Source organism: Grammomys surdaster, unplaced genomic scaffold (genome assembly GCF_004785775.1).
Source record: "Grammomys surdaster isolate TR1022 unplaced genomic scaffold, NIH_TR_1.0 225, whole genome shotgun sequence".
NCBI lineage: Eukaryota > Metazoa > Chordata > Mammalia > Rodentia > Muridae > Grammomys > Grammomys surdaster.
In genome coordinates this window covers 6,930,684-6,951,217 of record NW_021604670.1, presented here as the reverse complement: position 1 = coordinate 6,951,217, position 20,534 = coordinate 6,930,684, and the positions used below count along the sequence as shown (strand labels likewise).

Sequence of the window (20,534 nt, the reverse complement as noted above, 5' to 3'; positions counted from 1 at the left end):
CCCTCACTTAGTGTTGGGAAAGGGCAGATCTGGCCATGGAGACCAGAATCTGAGGGCTCCTTGGTCTTGACTACTTAAACTCTTCCCCCTTGGGGTTAGGGAAGCCAGCCTAAGTCTGGAAGCACTCAGAGCTTCCTAATTCCTCCCAGTACTCTTCCTTCCCTGATCCTGTCCAAGTTTCCTTAAGTTAGAGTAGCACACTAAAGGTCCACTGAAGGAATAAAATTCTTTCTGATCCAAAGAATAATATGTTCTGACTGGGTGGAAACATTCCAGTTAGACAGGGTCAGCAACCTGGCTGAGAAACCACCCTCAGAAGGAGGGAGCACTCCTAGAGAGGTAGTTTCACCTTAGGTCATGTAAACAGATAGGCAGAGGAATTATCCCCTTAGAGATACTGTACTTTGCCTTTGCAGAAGTCCCACCCACCAGGGAGAAGTCCTTAGAGGCTAGTCAGTAGTCATGAGGTTCTCCAGGGTCTGCCAACCCTTCTGGGTCTGACTGAGAAAGGTAGACTTTCCTTTTTTTTGTATCTTTCAGATAAAATTAATAAAATTTGAAAAGTATAACTGAACTGGTTCCTTCAGCTATCCCCACCCACATTTATTTCACGTAAGTGTCTGAGGTAAAGATCCCATGAAGATCTGAGGTAGAGGTAAGCACACAACCATATACAGGGATGCAACAAGGTCAGTTTCTTCTTTTGTACACATTGTCTAGAAAAGCAAGTCAGAATCAAGAACAAATTTACCTCTTCAGAAGACCCGGTTACGTAAAAGTAATTTGTTTCTGTAAATCTCATAGGCTAGCACTTAACCACGCCCATAACTTACTGTGAAGATGTCTGGGAAAGTGTCTGGCAAAGAGAAATAGAAAAGTCTATGACTAACTTAAGTTAAAGGCAGGCAAACTACATATGGGCCAAAGACATCATCCTCTCAGGGAACGGGCTAAGAAAGGCTTTTACATTAAAAAAAATAAAATCCAGTTCCTTACATTCTGTCAAATCAAGGAAAGAAGAGGAAATCTGAGGTTTTGAGTCCATTTCCCAGGAACAACAGAGAAAAGTGAACTTGCTTTTAAGACAGTATAAAGTGGTAATTGTTTTGTTATATTAAATAGCAAAGTGTGTTATGTACTTATTGGGCAGTGACTTACAAATGTACCAAAGATTACCTGCTATGTTAGCTCTTCCAGATTTTACACAGTGTTCCCAATCTGCAGATGGGAAAATATTAGAAAAAAATAACATTTATGCTGGACCATCTTATTGCAGTAGAATTTTGTCACAAAAATTTTAAAAATGAGCTAAAACCAAAAAACACTCCTGAGTGATTCCTTTGTTATCCATGGAAGGAAAGCTGTTTGCAGATGGGAAGTTCCAGACTGTTAGCCCCTCTGTGAGAACTTAACTGAAGAGTTATAACACCAAGGGTAACAGGCATGGTCAGTTAAAAACCAAAACCAAAACCAAAACAAAGCAACGCCAACAATAGCAACAACACAAGAAAACGAGGGCTGGAGAAATGCTACAATGGTTAAGAGCACACACCACTCTTGAAGAGGACCTGAATTTAGTTCCCAGTACAGGTCAGGTCGGTCAGGAATGTCTGTAAGCCCAACTTTAAGGTTTCTTCCCCCCTCTTCTGGTCTCTGTGTGCAATCATGTTCACAGGCACAGACATGCAAAATAAAATTAAAATATTAAAAACAAAATTAACAAACAAACAACAATGCAAAACAAAGCAAATGATCTTCATTGGTTTTCCTGAGCTCTTGATGAATTGATGAATACCAGTGTTACTAAGGAAACCAATACTGGGGCTGATGCAGGGGGTTGTGGGTGAAGGTGCTTGCTGCCAAGCCTGATAACCTGAGTTCAATTCCTAGGATCCACAGGGTATAAGGAGAGAATCAATTACCACAAGTGGTCCTGTGTCTTCCACACCTGTGTCATGGCACATGCATGTCCCTCTATAAATAAACATAATTTTAAAGCATAAAAAAAGAGGAGTCGATGTTGAGTTTAAAATATTCAAGATTTTGACTCTGTAAATTGTGCAGAGTCATTATGAGTCAATGTACGTTCAAAATATTTTTATTTTAAATTATCTTTAAACGTTTCATTACATTTATACAACTGCATTTTGGTCATATCTATAAACCACTACTTCTTTCAAACTCCCCCTAGTGCCCCAACTCCAACTACACGCCCTCTTTTTTTGTTGCTCTTATTAATAATCCCCATGAGTCCAATTAATGCTGCCCATATGCATGTGGGCATAGTGCCATCCACTGGGTATGGGCAACCTACTGGTATCTAAGTCCCCAAAGGAGAGTGACAGTCTCTCCTTTGTCAATAGTGCCTCTGCTGAATGTGTTTTTGAAAAGGTACTAAGTTGGTACAACCTGAAGCACTGTTTAGCTGATAGTATGAAAAGCTCATGGAGCAGAGAAAAGCATAGAAGGCAAGTGTATACAGCATGTGAAACGTTAGTGCTTGCAGACAGGTTTCAGAAAGACGTTAGTGCTTGCAGACAGGTTTCAGAAAGTGTTTAGAATGGTTACATGATCTTTGTTGTTGTTTTTGTCTGTTTTGTTTTGTTATGAGACAGGGTCTCCTTATGTAGTCCCTGCTGGCCTAGAGCTCACAGAGATCTACTTTCTTCTATTTTCCTTGTGCTAGAATAAGGTCATGTGCTACTCCACCCAGCAGAAAAGGCTCTCTCAATCACTATTATTGAACAGGAATGGTTTTGGAAATTAACCTTTGCTTCGGATTTGATTATGTTTCTCAATGTGAAATCACAAGGCAAATATGGCTTCTAAGAGCATCTCAGTCTATGATAAAGTCATTTTAACAGCTAATGCTGTTTCTGTCACACGTAATGTCAAGCTGCTTAATACACTCTCTGTGCCATCAGGGTTTTAAAAAGAAGCAAGATTTCCATTTCCACAAAAACTTGCAGATGATATGTCTTTATGCTCGAACTACAGTTCTAACAGGATTTCTTTGAATCTCAATGTAAATGGGAAAGAAATTTCCATACATCAAAATGCATTTATGAAAGTAGATACATATAAATGCAAGGACAATGTAGCTTCACAGATTGGAGGAATATCACCAAAATAGACACATTACCCAAGATAATCTACAAATTTAATATAATCTCTATAAAAAAAATCCCAAGGATATTACTTACAGAAATAGCAATTAAACATTTTAAATGTGTATTGAACCATCAATGGTCCCAAATGCCAAGCAAGACCAACACTGTACTTTATGACTTTAATGAGTTTCAAAGCTAAGGTTGATCAGGGTAGTTCAGATTAGGGGTCAGGCTCAATGGTAATGAAACTGCCTGGAGTGCTTAAAACCCCAGATTCCATCTTCAGTGCCAGGAAAGCAAGAAAAGAATATGCATTTGTATAAAACAGACCAATGGAACAGAACAGGCAGCTCAGAAATGCATTCATACTCTGTGGTTAAATGATCTTCAATAAGAATGAGAGGAACACAGAATGGGTTAAAAGCAGTCTTTTTAATAAATGGTTGTTTTAGTTTGATATGCACATACAGAAGAATGAAATTAGATCCTACTGGAAAAAAATCAATTGAAGTGGATTGACAACTTTCATTTGAGACATTAATCTGTTGAAAATAGGAGACAATATAGAAAAAAATGAAATTGGTGATAATGATAATTCTTTTTAGATATGACACTAAATCAGTCAACAATGGATAAATGAGATTAGATCAAACCAAAAGCCTGAACGACAAAGGAGATTCTCACCAAGTGGAGAGACAATCTATGGAATGGATACATTATTTTCAATACAATACACCCAAAAGATATTCAGAACGTATGTGGAACGCAAGCAACTTAATAGCAAAACAAACAAGCAAACCTTAATAAAAAACGAACCCAGCAGCCATGCCTGCTGGAGGAGACCAGTAATTCCAGCTACTTGTGAGTCTGAGTCAGGGAGAGCATAAGTTTAAGGCCAACCTTGGCTACAGAATGAGTTCAATGATAGTATGGGTAACTATGTTCCTGTCTCAAAATACAACATCAAAGAAGGGCTGGTGCTATAGCTCAGCCAAGAAGCTTGTCTAGTGTGTCTGAGGTGCAATCCCCAGCTATCTCAGTTAATAAAGCCTTCATAGAAGATCACCCAAACATTGCAACTAGTACTGTTCTATGAGCTGCAATCCCACTTCAGCATAGCCTCCCTGTACAGAAGAATCCTGTGAGCCAAACTGCCACCATCTTCAGAAGTTCTACTGGACCTCAAAAGACCACCATGCCTAGGCCTGTTGATTGTTTGTCTTCCCTCATATAAGGAGGAGGCAGGAAGGGTCATGAGACTCTCACATGAGTATCCAGCAGCCCCTCCCAAGCACTTGTAAGTTGATCTGTCCTAATTATGTGTGCTTTAGGAGAAGGGCTATAGGTAGGGAAGAAAGAGGGGAGGGGTTCCATCTAGGAAGCCTTGGGGAAGCCATCATCCCTGCTGGCCTTCCATTGTGGCTACTTGAAGGTCCCCTATGTTCCTGTCCACAGCCTTCACCCATTGCTCTGTAAGTAAGTCCAATAAACTTGTTGGTTCCCCTAGGTGAACTTTGTTGTTAGGACTTTAGCAGGAGGGGTGGGTTAGATGTTTCTGTTACTCCCAGGAAGGGACTTTTAGTTATAATCTCCAAAGGAAATGAAATTAGTCTCTTGTTTTGATATCTATACTCCTTATTCATGAGTATAGGATGATATGGAAATAACCTGCTGTCCACTGATGAATGGATGACAAGAACCAAGTGTGTACTCAAGGTATTTATGTAGTCCTGTATGGTTTGTTTTGTAGTGCTTTGGAGCAAACCTGGGATCTCATACTTGCTAGGCAAGTGCTTTACCACCTAGTTATACCTCTAGCACTACCTGCCCCAGCCCCAACCTCATGGTGTTGATTCCTTGAAACCTTCTTTTTGAGACACAGGGTCTTACAATGAAGCCCTGAATGACACTTTGGACTCACTCTGTAGACCAGTCTCCCATATGATGGGATCGAAGGCTTGTACCACCACACCTAGCACCTAACGTGTATATATATTAAAAGCATTCATTATATCAAGAAGGATAAAAATAAAAGACTTTGAGGAAAGCTACTCTTATTTCATTTCTTTGGTAATATCTAGTGAAGTAGAAATTCTAAACCCTCGAAAAACCAAAAAAAAAAAAATGAAATTCTAAACCCATATAAGATTATTATCAATGAGACTACCTGATACTAGGCTTTTGAATTCAAAATGGCAGTAATTTGTATTGTACTGGGTGCTTCTTGGGTCTATTGGGCTAATAAAACTTGTGGGTAGCATGGCTGGAAACTCAGAAAGTTCCTCCAGCTGGGAAGTTAGGCACAGAGGTTGCAGCTACAGAGGCTCATTAAAGGCCTTCTGCATGATATTTCACGGCATGGCCCCAATGACACAAGAAAGTCCTTGGTTACAAAAGGGCTTATTTTCATGGCGGATGATAGATGGATCTGGATGTACCCCCTACCCTCCATGAAACCCAGGGCAGACTTGAGTTAAATAGGGAGGGAGAAAGAGGGAAGGGTCTAGGGAAGAATGCTTAATTGGCTCTGCCCTCTGGCCTTCATGTAAGTCTCTTTAGGGCCTGAGGCCTGTAATCACACCCTCTACCTATGCACTTTGGGAGGGGCTGTAATGGCCTACGTGACTGAACCATGTAGGTCCATGGAGACTAGACTGCTTGTCAGGACCCTAGGTTCTAGGGACGTGGTTTAACACCTGCCATTTCTCCCTTGGAGTCTCGGGGTTCCAGGCCCATGCCCAGCCAAGAACCAAGATTCCCTTATGCAGTCCCACAAAAACTCATAAAGAGATATCCCATACCTGACTTTGAGATTTTTTGTTTAAAAATCCGTGGCTTCAGGAATGAAGAGATGGTTCACTGCTGGCAATTGGAGTACTATACTATTGAGATATAACCTTTTTTTTTTTAAAGTGTGATTGGCTACAGTTAATTGATTTACACGGCTGATTCATATCTACTGCTTTACCTCACACTGCTTAAAATACCAGGCATGTGCATAAGGGCATGCCAGATCAGCTGAGTACAGACAGATAAACAGACCAGGAAGGAACCAGCAAAGCCAGCCTGGATAGTAAGAACTCTTGGGCAGCCCACAGGATCCTGAGAATGAAAACTTGGCTATCACTCTATAAGTTCTGTTATACAACAAAACCTAGCTGTTACAGGTGATGAATCGATACCTTCTTTTTTCTCTCCATTGTATCCAAGGAATTGACCTGTGTGAATTTCATCACATCAGGAAAGAGAGAAAAGGGAGATTTCATTTCTTCACCTCTTTCTTGTTTCATCACTAGAGTCTGATGTGTTTCTTGATCAAATGTCTTTCTTCCTCATAGTCTTACATATGCAGATTTTTCCTACAGTACTACCTGTGTAGGGGTGATTTGGGATTGCCCATATTACTGAGTCTCCCTTGTGATCTTTAAAAATCCTGCCTAGAGCCCTGTTATTGTCTCTTATTAAGCTCTTCCAATTTTCCTAATTTGATTATGCCATCTGTTTCTTGCTGGGACCCTGACTGAGAAGTAGGCCTTATCCAGAAGGTACCATCTTGGCAAAGACCTGAATGATCCAACAGAATGAATCATGAAGAGAGCTGGGGGAATTGCCAAGCTCCTGCAGGACTGAAGAAGCAGGATGATTAGGGGCCAGAGAGCTGGAGGGTGTGGTAGCAAAAAAAGATCAAGGTGGTGATGTGTGTGTGATCAAGATATGGGTACAAGGGCCAGGGCAAGTAAACCATACATGGTCTAATTGGCCTGTGTACGGACTTTGGCTTTTATTTTGAACAGAACAGGGACAATTGGAAGCACATACATCTAATTAAATCTAATGAGTTTGCTTTCTGTTATGTGTGGACAGTGGCTCTCTGTGACTCAGTAGTGAATTTCTCCTCCCATTGCTGAGCCTGCTGATGAATGTGTGGGCGTGCTCAGTCAGCCCAGCATGCTTGGGTGCAAGTTCAAGTCTTTGTGTCTCCCTTGATGCTGTGGGTGACATGACCTCTCTTTATAGTTGGGATTCAGACTACAGTGTCTTTTTTTTTGTTAGCATATTCTTTTCAGCTCTGCTAATGATTTGGGAGTGGACACATTTTTCATACTCCTTTTCTTTCTTTCTTTCTCTCTCTCACTCTTTCTTTCTTTCTTTCTTTCTTTCTTTCTTTCTTTCTATCTTTCTATCTTTCTGTTGTTGTTAGAGTCAATAGGCCCTTCTATGCTGGCTTCAAAAACTACTTATCTAAAGGGTCTTTCTTGTATAATAGAGAACTAACTGCCTAACTACTTCAGGGGGAAGAATACAAGGCATTTAACAGAGAAATACTGTCTGCTTGCCCACCTCTTAGAGATGATGGATATTGTTTTTACTATTTAAAAAGCAGGGACAGGCTTGGGAGATGGCTCATCAGGTAAATGATGCTGAATCTTTTCAGCACTTTGGCACTACACCTGATGCTGAATCTTGGGAACCATATGGTGGAAGAAGAGAACCAACCCCCACAGGTTGTTCTCTGACCCCCACGTTCACACAATAAAATGTATAAAAAAAATTAGAATGCAAGGCATTCATTTGCATGTACATTGTATACATACAATAACATATAAGTTTGAAACATATTTTGATGATTTAATGGCTATTTCAATAAAGGTGGCATGAAATATCGATCATTTCCTGAGTAAATAAATGTAAACTCCACTCTCTGCATTGTGCGACCCTTCCACCTTATCTCCAACCTTGGAGGATGAGACAAGAGTATCAGAAATTTGAGTCAAGTATGAGCACCTCAGGGAGATTCTGTGTACTTGTGCTGGTAGGTGGGGAAGAGGGTGGGTGGTACTGGGGGAGGAGCACAGTCTCTGAAAAATAGTAGCTTTTGGAACTGAATATATTTATAAACCCCAATACAGTTTTTAGCTATGGTGGTTTGAATATGCTTGGCCCAGAGAGTGGCACTATGAGGACATAAGGCCTTGTTGGAGTAGGTGTGGCCTTGTTGGAGTGGGTGTGACCTTGTTGGAGTAGGTGTGGCCTTGTCAGAGTGGGTGTGGCCTTGTTGGAGGAACTGTATCACCGTGGGTGTGGGCTTTGAGACCTTCCTCCTAGCCACATGGGAGACAGTCTTCTCCTGTAGAGTCTCAGCTCCTGTAGCACCATGCCTGCCTGAATGTCATGCTTCCCTTCATGATGTTAATAGACTGAATCTCTGAACCTGTAAGCTAGACCCAGTTAAATGTTTTCCTTTGTGAGAGTTGCCTTGGTTATGGTGTCTCTTTACAGCAATGGAAACCCTAACTAAGACACTAGCCCAGTACTTGACTTACATATATTTCAGACCCATGCTAGTGAAAGTTTTGTTCCTGTCTGGCAGCTTATAGAACTTTTTTTGTTTTTAAAGTGTTTACCTTTGGTGTTGTCAATGTGCTGGCTGCTGAGTTGATCTCCAGGGTAAATTGACTTCACACAGTTCTGGATTACACCTTTGATCTTGCTATTCCTGTTTTGTTTTGTTTTTGAGATAAGGTTTCCCTGTGTAGCCCTGGTTGTCCTAGAACTCCCTCTGTAGACCAGGGTGACCTTGAACTCTCAGAGATCCACCTGCTTCTGGGGTTAAAGTCATGCATCACCACTGTCCAGCTCATCTTGCAATTTCTATGTTGAAAGCTAGTTTCTAATGCAGTAGGATTAAGAGCTGGGGCTATAGCTCAGTGGTAGAGCAATAGCCTAGCACATACAAAGCCTTGGGTTATCCCCTGCATGCTGAGGAGGAGGTCAGGATGCACTTGGAGGTGATTAGGTCATAATGGATAAATCTCAAGGATGGGATTAGTGTCATTATCAGAAAAGTGTGACCATGCATGATGAAGCATGTTTGTGATCCCGTCACCTGGGAGACTGAGGCAAGAGAATACTGAGTGAAAGTAAATCTGAGCCACATAGTGCTTTGGATTCGAGCTTGGGCAACATAGTGAGACCCTGTGTCAAGAAACGGGGAAGAGCGGGATATGGGGTAGGAAGAAAGGTTTGAGGGGGAGAGGGTCCTAGGATAGTATAGAACACATACTTAGAATACACAAAGCCCACAGTATGACCTTTCAATAGCATCAGGGAGAAAATAAAAAGAAACAAAAACAGCTTTGGGAGTCTTTACCCCTTCTGACAAGAGAGGACACAGAGAAGGTATTGTCTGTGAAGCAAGGCCCCCACCAGATGACAAATCTGCTCGTTCCTTGCTATGGACTTTCTAGTCTATAATGCATGACATATTTCTATTATCTCTAATATATTCACCCAGTAAGGTATTTTATCATAGAAGTAAAAGTGGGATAAGATCTTTAAGAATCAGTATTTCCCTACAAGATCCTAAACTATCAGTTCTGGAGAGGCAGGCAATTTATTTACTGAGAACTGGGTGTCTGGGTTCAAATTTTGGCTTTGGTATCAGCTAGGTACATAGCCTTGGTCAAATTGTTTCACACTTTGTGCTTAGTTTCCTTATTTGAAAAATGTAATAACTCTACTATTCAACTTGGTCTGTGAATTAAATAAATTGATATACTTAAAAAGTGCCATGGGCATAGCAACGTATCCAATTAGGACCAAATGAGCTTAAGAAACACAGAAATAAGCCAGGGGTGTGGCCCACGCCTTTAGTTCCAGCACTTGGGAGGCAGAGGCAGGCGGGTCTCTGTGATTTTGAGGCCAGCTTGTCTACAAAGAGAATTCCAGGACAGCCAGAACTACAAAATGAGAGCCTATCTCAAAAAACAAAAAAGAAAAAAAAATCAAATACAGGAATAGACAAAGGAAAAAATAGTTACTCAAATTTGTACTTGTGTATTTGGAAAACTTATAGGAATATCATCAAACTAATAATACTGAAAAGGTAATTACAGAACTCCCATCTCCCCAAGGATATAAGCGATTGAATACAGGAGCAGGTTCAAAATTAATTTAGATAAATTCTTATAGAACGAATGCATTATAAGTTATTGGAAGACCTAGAGGTGGTGTGTAGAATATAATTACTGTTCTGAGGTAAAGTATAGCAAACCAAGAATTTCCTGTTAGCGTATTATAATGGCATTGCAAATTTAACTTACAAAACAGCTTGCTAAATTCCTACCATAGAATGAGAATCTCTAGAGATGTACTCAGGCTTCTTTTAAAACTTCCTAATGGTTCTAAAATTGCATGGGGTTTCAGAAACAGCCAGGTAATAGATTTCTATTCCTTTTAACATATTTATTTATTTATTTATTTATTTATTTATTTATTTATTTTTAAATGCAGTTGTTTTCGTTTCTGCTGCGTTGTGCCAGGTGTCACAGACTTCCCCTGTGGGACCGACCATTCCTCCCCATTTCATTAAAGAAAATGTTTGACTGTAATAAATGTTATATAACAGTAACACTCGTGGTAAAGTTTTTGAACCAGCTCTCTTTAGATCAAATTCCCCCTTAGCAGAAATTCCTGGGCCTTGACGACTATACAAGTAGAAGCACAGGCACAGCAGGAAGAAATGAAGTCACTGAGCAGTAGCTACAGGAAGCAAGCTGGCTCTGAACCCTTGCCTTTATGAGTACTCCGATTCCCCCCGCCCCCGCCCTCCCCACCTCAGCCATGACGATTTACAAAATCTCCAAATATCAAGAATCTGTCCTGTATCTCCCAAAGCTGCCAACAGGACCCCCGGCTCTGTGCAGTGGCATCTTCAGACAGTTTGCTTTCACACCCCACAGCCAGTCAGTGAGATGCTGAAGCTCAGCCTGCACCACTGCAACGACCAGAGTTGGGTTCCACCTTCACTCCTACAGCTAGCTGCAGTGAGCCGCCAAGTCCTTGTCACGCATGCGTGCGAGGGGGCGGGCGTCCAAGCCGAGGAGGCGGGACTTGTTCTTGAAGTAGGTTTTGTATTGGGTGTCTCCAGCAGGCCCCGCCCCCGACTGGTGGAGGCGGTGCGCCGACCACGTCGGGCAAGGGAGCGGGCTGCGCCTGTGGCAGAAGTGAGGTAAGCCATGCGGTGTGGCTGATCGTCCACCGGGGGCTGCCGGGTGGGCAGTCACCGCATCGGGTCCGGCTGCAGCCGCGCCGGGAGGGAGGGGAGGCGAGGGCGACCGAAGCCAGAGGACTTAGGCTGGGCTGCAGGCCGGCGGCGGAGCAAGTGGCGGCAGGGCCGGGGCGGCGCGGGACCCGGGCAGGGCATTTGACCTGCTGCCCCTTCTGCTGGCCGGTCGAAGATTCCAGCTCCTGGAGGATCTGGCCTTGAGCGGTTCCCTGGTCTGCGGCTCCAGAGCCGGCTGGCTGTGGAGGGGCTTGGCAGCTAGAGGAGCTGGCATGATCCGTCTAGCTTACCTGCCTCAGGTTGCAGTTGTTCCCCTTCCCCACTCCCCCTTAACCCGGTCGCTGGTCCTGGGCAGTTCAAGGGATTCTGGTGTCCTCCTGTTTGGTCTATGGTTAACTGTCTATTCCCCGGGACTCAGATGCAGCTTTTGTCCACTTTAATGAGCAGAGCCTGTTTTCTGACTCAGATCTTTGGCTCTGAAGAGTTTATATGTGGGGCTTCTGAATGTTCAGCAGCTAGGTGGATGTTTGCAGGCATCTGCAGTTGTGTAGGTTTAATCAGAGTTTGTTTCAGCCATGGTGCCTTGACCCCTTGTTTGTAGTTTTGGATTCAGTGAAATAATCCTTCCCCTTATACAGTCATTGACTCATTCATTGCAAACTTTTAAAATGATTTCCTTGGTGGATATTTCCTGCCTTTGCTTTCATTTAATATGAAAGTGCTAGTCTGAGTTGATAAGATTTGAGATGGATTTTTTTTTTTTTTTTTTTTTTTTTTTTGGTGTTGTGGTTCACTTTCAGGATCCAGATTTAGATGCAAAAGATGGAGCCCTCTCGGACTTGATTCAAAGGTCTTCCCCCTTCTAATAAACCCTAAACACTTTGGAGTAATCCCAGTTAACAGTGCCATTGAAGACCACAGACAGATGGGCTTCCTATCAGAAAAGTAAAGGGATGAGATTACACGTATTCTGTAATTTTGGAATGCTCGAGGAAAGATGGGCATGCAGCAGACTTACTAAACTGTGTTAGCAGCTGGGAACCAGCTAAATCAAAAACACATGACGTCATTTATGGTTGTGTATTTTATGCTTCAGTGCCAAGTGTTTCTGTTCACAAACGCTTGACTAGCAAGCAAGTGCATGGTTACAATTTTGATTGACATCCAGTTTCTGCAAAGAAAGCACCATGACTCATCTAAATTTTGAAGTGTAATAATCATGAACTTTTAGTTATATATAAAGATACTCCATAGAGACAACTGGACAAGAGTGCAGTTTTCAAAGCTCTTGACTTGCTTTGGTAATAAGTGATAGCCAAAACAATCGCATTATTTACTTATCAAGTTAATCTAATGAACAGTTATCACGTCTTCCTTGTCCATATCTTGCTTAGTTTTTTTGTTCCTTTTAAAAATTAAAAATAATTAAAAATTGTAGCATGTTATTATTTGGTGGGTTTTAATTGATTGATGGCTCTCATTGAGTCCTGATAATCCAAAAGTAAATAAATTGTTACTTCAAGGTAAAAGACTCCTGTATGGATGTGGTAGATTTTTCATATGATAATTGATTAATGGTATTTTCACACAGTACAGATCACCCTTTTCTAGGATAAAATGATTTCAAAGGTAATTATTCTGATATTTTGAGCCTTGTGATACTTGACAGTGTTCATATAAACTGATAGTTGAATTAATATTAGGGGTGTAAATCTATTACAGTCGCTCTTAGGAGTAAGTATACTATGTTGAGCTCTCTCATATGATAAAATACAGCTTAGCCTTAGAAGTATACCTTACATCTGTGACTTATAAATAGCAATAAATTGGGTGGAGCTTCTGTGTACCATTTCCGTCACAGGAAATAAGAATTGCTAAGCTAATAGGACAAGTGTTGTTTGTCATTTTCCTCTATTTAAATCATTTCAAACTTTTTCAAAATGTAGATTTCATTCATTTCAAACACTAGATTAAAACACCTTAAAGTGTGTAAAAAAAGATTTTTTTAATCCATTTCAAGTCACATTGAAAGTAATACAATGGCATTTGTTTTTTTTTAAAATCACTTTGCTAATTTATATTTTCACTCATTCAGCCAGAGTCAGGGTATGCATGTATTTGTTTGTTTTATTGTTTGTTTATTTGTATAGATGAGAATGACCTTGAACTTCTGATTTTCTTGCCTCAGCCTACACAGTGCTGAAATTAAGGCAAGTGCCATCCTTTCTGGTTTATATCTTGCTGGAATTCAAATCAATACCTTGTACACTTAAAAATGCATTATTATTATTATTATTAATCCTACCATCATCATCATTATTAATATTATTGTTATCATGTATATTTACCTGAGTCCAGATGCCTGGATGCCTGTGAAAGCCAGAGGCATCAGGTTCCTTGGATCTTGGAGTTAGTTGTGAGCCACCTGATGTGAGTGCTGGGAGCCAAGCTTGAATACTCTAGAAGAGCATTACGTTCTCTTAACTGCTGAGTTGTCTCTCTAGGCATCAGAGTATTCTGATCATACAGACACCTTAACTTATGAAGAGGTTATAGTCTGAAAATCTTACTGTAAGTCAATAATATTTTTTACATGCACTTAAGAAGAATGAGCATCATGTGTAATTGTGTGGCGAAGACAGGTGGCTTTCTATGAGTTTGAGGCCATCCTGGTCTACAAAGTGAGCTCCAGGTCAGCTAGGGTTTCATAATGTCTGGTTCAGTGGGTAGAGTGCTTGCTATGATAACTGGGTTTCTTAGCGCCCATATAAACTGTAAATAAATGGGTGCCTTTAATGGCAGCATTCAAGAGCTTAAAAGATCCCTGGGGCAAGCTACATATATCTATACTAGCTGGAGTTGACCAGCTATGGGTTCAGTGAGAAACTTTAAATAAAATGGAGGGCAATTGAGGAGATCAGTTGGTGTTAACTTTGGGTGTCCATACAATGTACATATACCCATATCCACATATTTAACTACAAATATGCCATTGTATGTGTGTGTGTATGTGTGTGTGTGTGTGTGTGTGTGTATGTGTGTGTGTGTGTGTAAACACATATGCCAAAAAAAAAGTAAGAGTAAAAAAATTCACTTAATGAGAGGTGCTGTGTTGGTAGATGTGTGTTGCCCTCTGGAGGACCTCCTTTTGATCTGCAGAACCTGTGTTTAAAAGGAGCTTGGGAGTGGTGGCCTGTGGCCATAATCCTAATTAAGAGAAGGTGAGGTCAAGTAAATCACTGAGTCTTGGTGGTCTGCCAACCTGCCTAGCCTACTTGGCCAATTCCAGGTCACTGAAAAACCCTGTCTCAAACAAAGCATACAGAATATCTGAGGGATGATAGCCAAGGTTCTCTTTGGCCTCTCCTACACACATACACAAGCACACATGCATGCATACCCATACACATACATGTGCATCTGTGTGCACACACATACACATAATCCTTTTAGCATACCTAGTTTATTGATCACTGTGGTTTAGCAACGGTATACTCTATACACTATGGGGTATTTACCTTTGTGATCTAGTGGCTAACTGGAAGCTGCTGCTTGCTGCCGCTTCCCAAAGAGCCCAGCCTCTCATCTTCTTTGTGTTGCTTGGTGAAGAAAAGATTAACATCATATTTTGAGATACACTTTCTACTGAATGTGTATTGCTCTCGTACTATTGTGAAGCTGAAAAGAAACATCAGTCAGACCATTTTAGTCAAGGATTATCTTAAGATTGTCATACCTTTGACTTTAAAGTCTATACAACTCTGAGTGATGCAGTGTGTACATGTCGTCCTGGGTACTCAGGGAGTTGAGGCAAAGAGGAGAGCTTGAGCCCAGGGTTTTGGTGTAAGCCCACAAGCATAGTGAGACCCTCCATCCTTTATATAAATAAGGATTTATTTATTTATATAAATAAATGTTAAGAAAGCTGCACAATTCCTCATTGTTTATGATGAGAAACGTTTATTTAAAACAAAGTAAGGTGAAGATCCAAACTACATATTCTGCTATTTATCTGTTCATCTATCTATCTATCTATCTATCTATCTATCTATCTATCTATCTATCTATCTATCTATCTATTTATTTGAGATATAGTCCCACTATGTGGACCAGGCTAACCTTAAACTCACAGAAATCCCCTTACTGCTGTCTCCTGAATGCTGGACTTAATATATTTATATATCTTTTAAATGACTTATCTTTTTGCTTGCCTAGAGACCAATGAACCATTCCATCCAAGCATGTAAACTGAATCTTTCCTTTCTAGTGTTCCACAGTGTATCTTCTAGTGTCTGTTAAGTCAGATGAGCAGTTACTTGCTAATTTGGCTGATAAATGTATTGAATAAATGTTATAATTCTGAGTGTTATAACTATAGTTTCATATCCTGGTTTATCCTATTTTGTCTCTTGATTCCTAGCACTTGGGAGGTAGCAGCAGGTAGATCGTTGTGAGTTCAAGACTAGTGTAGATAGTGAGTTCCAGGTAGATCACTTCCTAATAATCAGGGAGCACCTGTCTCCAGAAACAGAAAAAGAAAAACTTTTCCCTTTGGCCGATTTGCTTTAAGATTTACTTTAAGTTTTACGGCTTAACAGTCATTGAGCATGTTGGCTACGTAACTAAGCTTCAGTTTCTAGTAGATGCTGTTAGTGGAAATAGAGGAAAGGCTTTCCATTAGTTTGAGTTTTGAAGCATTTAACCAAATGGAACTTTTGACTTATACAGTGTGCTTGCATATTTGTGTGTGAATACACGAGTATGCCATGGAGCACATGTGAGTAACCTGACATGGGTGCTGGGAACCAAACTCAGGTCCTCTGGAAGAGCAGACGACTTAACCACAAAGCCGTCTCTTCAGCTTGGATCAGAGACTTTTAAGATGGATTCTTAAAAACTTTATTTTTTTAATTTTATGTGTATGGGTGTTTCATCTGCTTGTATGGCTTTGCACAATGCATGTGCAATGCCTAAGGAGGCTAGAAGAAAGCACTTGATTCCCTGGAACTGGAGTTACAGACAATTGTAGCTACCATGTCGGAGCTGGAAATTAAACCCAGGTCCTCTGGCAGAGTAGCCAGTGCTCTTCGCCACTGAACCATCTCTCCATCTCTGGATTAAAGGCTTTTAAACATAAGATATTTTCAGTTTACAATGGATTATTGAGATATAACCTCATTATAAGGATATTATAATTTAAGGTTTTAGGGTACTGATGGGATGTGGGGCTTACCTCTTACGGAACAAGGAGAACGGTATGTCGTGTGCCTCACCTATCTGGATATTGATACAGCTGATAACTAATTAGGGAGGGGAGGTGGAGAAGAGGTAGGCATGTGGCCCTGGTTTTTGAAGTCTTTGTCTGCCCAGGGGTAGTGGTCAGAAAAGGAGGGAAGAGTGTTTAGTGGGAGGAAGACATCTTTAAAGTCTTTGAAGGGCTGGCTCAGTGCCACACAAGTGAAGACATCACTTTGGATCTCCAGCACCCACATAAAAGCTGGTGTGATCTTGGGCCAAGAGGATGAGTTCTGGAGTGAGATCCTGCTTAAAAAACTAAGGCAAAGAATGATCAAGGATGATGCCCAGCCTGGACCTCTGACCTTCACATATGTGTACATGCATGTACACACACCTGCATACACATTTGCATACAGTCACATGAGCAGGTACATATCTCCCACACATAATCATATGTACACACATACACACACACACACACACACATACACACACACAATCACACACACAATTTAGCTGTTAGGTGGCAGAGCTTCCCTGAACTCTGTTACTGGCTTTGAAGTTCCAATGACTTCAGGTTTTGAGGAAACTTCTTCTGGACAAACTTTAGCCCTTCAAATTATTATTGTTTCTGTTATAGTAGGAAAGCTTGTATAGCACAGTTTTTAAGTTAAAAAAAAAAGAGAGAGATTTTAGGACAAAACCTATACTCATTTGTTCAATTGTTTGCCTTCTGTTTTACCATAAGACATTTTACTACATTTTGTTTATTTATTTATTTATTTAATGTAAATGAATGAGGGTACATATATGGTGGTCGGAGAACAATTTGCTGGAATTAGCTTTCTGTTACCATGGATTTTGGGGTTTGAACTCAGGCTGTCAGGCTTGGTAGCAAATGTTTTAATGCTGAGGCACTCATTGGCCCTATTAAATATTTTGAGTCGGGATATTGATATATAACTCAGATTTATGGCAATATTTCTGTCTCAGCCTCTTGAATGCTCTTATTTTTAATTGTTATTTATTATTGTATGTGAGATATGTGTGTGTGTGTGTGCATGTGTCTGTTAGTTTGTTAAGTTTCTATTGCTGTGATAAAGTATTGTGTCCAACTTAAAGAAGGAAGAGTTTAATTTTGGCTTGTGGTTCCAGAGGGATGAAGGGCGATCACTAGAATAGTGGGTAAGTGTGGTAGCAGGCAGGCATGGTCACTTGAGCAGCAGTTAAGAGTTCACACCTTAAACTGCTGTGCATCTGGTTTTGAAGTTAATAGAATATCACAGGGCAAGAGAAATGGCTCAATGGCTAAGAGAACTTACTGCTCTTGCAGAGGACTCCAGTTTAGTTTCTAGCATCTATATTGGATGGCTCACAACTGCATAGAACTCCAGTTCCAGTGGGCCTGATCTCTTGGTCTCCACAGGCATCCACACTCCTGTGGTGCGCACGTACACACACACACACACACACACACACACACACACACACACAGAATTTATCCCAACAGTCTTAAAATTTAGTGCATAGAGATGGAGAATTAGTTTGTTTTTGAAATGGTTCAAGTAGCAGTCACTTTGTAAAGATATATAGCTAGGATGGATGACATTAAGACCACAGCCCACTCTCTTCCCCTCTTCTTCCTTTCCACCCTTCCCTTCTATTCCCTCTTTTTTTTTCTAGGTCATCTCTAAAGTTAGGCAATCATTCTACCACTGAGCTACACTCTCAGCCAACCATAGTTTTCACCTTTCTAGTGTTTTGATACAAATTCTTTCTACATACCCTAGGCTGGGCTTGAACTCATGACCATCTTCCTGCTTTAGCCTCCCAAGTGTTGGGGTTATAGGCCTCATTAACTTACTAGTTAATGTCTTTTGTCCTTTCTGCCTATAATACTGTCTGTATAACAGCCAGAGTAGTTTTTTTTTTTTTTTTAAAGTTTGAGTTGGGTTTTTTTTTTTTTTTGCCTAAAATCCTCTGGTGGATTTTTTGTCTTGCCACTCTCCCAGCCCCCAAAGACAGAGTCTGTAGCTGCCTAAAAGGCTATGCTATGATCTGACCCATTTTTGGCCACTTTATTGTAATTCTCCCTTAATCAAATATTTTCAAATAAGCTTGTTCCTCATTCATATGAGAATATTCTCACTATGGTTTTGTTTGTTTGTTTGTTTGTTTTTGGGGGGGGAAATCTGCTTTTTTTCATTGCCTGGCATTCTCTTCAGGAGGACTTGAAGTCTCAAGTCTCAGGACTGTGATCTGTCCCATTACTTCCTTTAAGCCTTGGAAGAAGTCTCAGCTCTGTCAGTGAGACATTTCTTGCTCATCCTAGTGTCATCTCTTCTCTTGTCCTTGGCTGCATTAAGCGAAGCAGTCATGTCACAGGTTCCTGTGACTTACTGTTTTCCTGCTTCTTGTCTTCTGTGACTGCAGTCTAGCAGGGCAGGAGCTTCTGTCTCACAGTGCCTCTTCCAGTGCCTGCACAAGGTGAACATCTAGGAATTCTTGTATGGATAAATGTAGATTTGGTATTGAACCTTTTGGAAGGCAGGTTTCTCTTCCGTGTTTTATGGAAAAGCCCTTGAACTAACTGTGAACTGCCAAGTGAGGACATTTTTTGGCTTCCTGTAGCAAACACCTTTGTAATCCACTTTTTAATTTGAATTTTTTAATTACTTTTTAAAGGTCTGCTAGGTAGGATTCTACACCAAGGCTATTTACCTTTTGTAGGAAAAATATTATGGTCTTTCAGTGCGCTGGATTCTTGCTCTTGGCACAGAGCAGAAACTTCACTTCATGTTCTATATCAATCATGTTTATGGCAAAGCTGAAGGCCAGGGCTGTGGTGCAGTAGGAGAACACTTCGATTCTGCAGCAGTACAGAAAGCAAACCAACTCAAAACAGAAAAGCCAAGCTGATGGGTAGGCCGTGGCTCAGTAGTTAGAGCTCTTGCCTGGCATGTGTGAAGCCTAGGTTATACCCCCAGAGTGACTTAATGGATATGGAGTGTCCCAGAGCTCAGGAGAGAGAGACACAAGGATCAGCTGTTTGAGGTTATCCTAGGCTATTTGAGAGATCCAGGTTAGCCTGAGCTACTCAAGACTATCTCAGCCAGCCAATACAACAAGAATGCAAAAGCAAAACTCAAGTGGTTGATATGAAAGGGCTCCGGTATAATGTAAAAAAATTTTCAAATCTTTTTTAAACTTGTGAATCTGTCTACCAAAAGGTACAAGTAGAAAATACCAGATGAGAGATGTTTTGCTGCTCAAAATAAAAGTATTTTAAAATTTAATGTATGGCATAATCATAAAATCAATTTGAACCATGAGATTATGATAATAAGCGTAACATTTAAAATGAATGATTCTGAATAAATTTATATTCTGAATATATATATAAAATTTTATTCTGAATAAAATTTCTTCAGTGCCTCATTTTGCTTTTGTTAGATGCCATTAATGATATCTTCATTCATAAAGAAGGGTGATACATGATTATATTTTTTTTAAACAATGAATATGGAAATCCTATAATTTTTGTTGTTGTTTTTTTTTTTTTCTTTTTTTTTTTGTTTTTTGAGACAGGGTTTCTCTGTATAGCCCTGGCTGTCCTGGAACTCAGTCTGTAGACCAGGCTGGCCTCAAACTCAGAAATCCACTGTGGGAAAAATATAGCCGTAGCGGTGGAGATGTGTGTGGGGGGGTTCCCACGTTTGCAGGTCCCACATACACGAGAGGTTCCAGAACGTCTGAGGTTCCAGATGCTGGCGGTGTTGGCGATGGCAGGCCCTAATGGCATGAGGAAGTCCTTGGTTCCAGAAAGGTTTATTGTCATGGTGGATGGTGGATGGATTTGAATGTACCCTGTAAAACTCAGGGCAGTCCCGAGTTAAATAGGGAGGGAGAAAGGGGGAGGATCTGGAGAGGAATGCTTAATTTGCTCCGCCCTCTGGCCTTCATTAGTATGTAAATCCCTAGGGCCTGAGGCCTCTAGTCATACCCTCTACCTGTGCACTTTGGGAGGGGCTGTAATGGCCTATGTGACTGAACCATGTAGGTCCATGGAGACAAGACTGCTTGTCAGGACTCTGGGTTCTGGGGGCGTGGCCGAACTCCTG

General features: G+C 40.8%; 1 protein-coding gene across 1 annotated transcript in view; it reads left to right on the top strand.

Moving 5' to 3' along the window:
* The first annotated feature begins 11,081 nt into the window (after positions 1-11,081).
* Focad (focadhesin) overlaps positions 11,082-20,534 on the top strand; it is a 225,907-nt gene continuing 216,454 nt past the window's right edge. Inside the window, exon 1 of the mRNA XM_028773373.1 lies at positions 11,082-11,121. The gene's annotated coding sequence lies outside the window, so the exon portion shown is untranslated. The remainder of the gene's footprint in view (positions 11,122-20,534) is intronic.